This window comes from Chinchilla lanigera, unplaced genomic scaffold (assembly GCF_000276665.1).
Source record: "Chinchilla lanigera isolate Chin_1 unplaced genomic scaffold, ChiLan1.0 scaffold00084, whole genome shotgun sequence".
NCBI classification, from domain to species: domain Eukaryota; kingdom Metazoa; phylum Chordata; class Mammalia; order Rodentia; family Chinchillidae; genus Chinchilla; species Chinchilla lanigera.
This window is the reverse complement of record NW_004955485.1, coordinates 894282-895715: the sequence shown is the minus strand read 5'-3', so window position 1 is coordinate 895715 and position 1434 is coordinate 894282.

Genomic DNA, 1434 nt, shown 5'->3' with positions numbered 1-1434 from the left:
TTAGTTATATTTTATTCGAGCCTGCTGAGCACCTCACTGATCTTTTTAAAATCTCTTATGTTATCCTTTTGAATAATTCAGCTGTGTGGTTTTTGCTTTCTTTCCCCCCATTACCCCATAGATTGGCCTTGCAGGAGCTGGGTGTTTGGAGAACCATTTTGTTGCCTTCTCTTCTCACGCGTCCCTTGTTTTTTGTTTGTTTTGTCTTGTACTTAGGTATGTGATTGCTTATAGTGGAAAGATTTTGTTGCTAGTCTGGAGATCTCTTTAGTGAGTCTGCTTTTCAGTGATGCACCATGATGCACTCAGGGTGTGGCTAACTGTAATCCTTTGCCTTTGTCCCAAGATCTGATCACCTCTGTTAACATAGGAAGGGGAAATGCAGTGTAATTGGGCCACCACCCATTTCTCCAGAAAGGGACCACAGTACTGTTAATGTGACCAAGGTAATCTGAGTATTAGCATTCAGGAAAAAACCATTAATAGCAACAATTATGCAACCATGGAAATATGGAGTAATTCAGCAACAATAATATCATCCAAGACAAACTGCATCCTGAGTTAACATTAGGACCACTATTTTACTACTCCTACCCTTAGAAAAGAAATCTACAATTAGAGTATAAACCCTAAGACAAACCAAATATTGACCTATAGTAAATATCTACTAAATATGATAACTGTGTATCTACTAATGATAGAAAAGAATTCAACAGTAGTAACATAGAGTTGATATCTAAAGATTAATAAGGCTTAATGGTTATACTATTAAAGATATAGGGGGTTAGGCATGGGAGAATGCAAAAGAAAATGTTGAAAAACTAAACAATGAGAGATGAGAGGGAAGAGAGAAAAGTCAGACAAAGGATCCTAATTTGAAGTAGAAGGATATTTATAGAATTAAGTAAAGGTTAAGAGGAAAAAAAAGACCTCACTGAGAAACAGAATGTAAAAGAAAGAAGAAACAATATGTAGAATAAAAATAGAAAAAATTAAAAGAACAGGAGAAAAAAAAAGGAGTAAGAGAAAGAACAAAGAAAGAAAGAAAGTCCAAAAGCCAAGGAAAAAAATCTTTCCATGTAACTTTGAATGAGTGGTTTCTTTCTAGGATCTGCAGTTTTGGGTCTGGCCGGTCTTGGCTTTCTCCACCTGGCCTCATGGCCTGTGGATCGGTGAGGGGCACCCCCGCACCTCACTCCATCTACCCCAGGCTGTGGCCATGTCCATACTGAGCTGTGCCCTTGCTCCCACTGGTAGACAGGGAAGGCATTCAGACCTCATGTCTGTGCTGAATGCAGGCAGCAGGGTAGGGTTTGAATACTTCATGCTGGCAGGCATTTTCTTTCTTTTTTTTTTTTTTTTATTGTCCTCTTTCCATTTTTTTTTTCTTTTTTGTTGTTTTGAGACAGGGTCTCACTATGCAGCTCAGGCTGG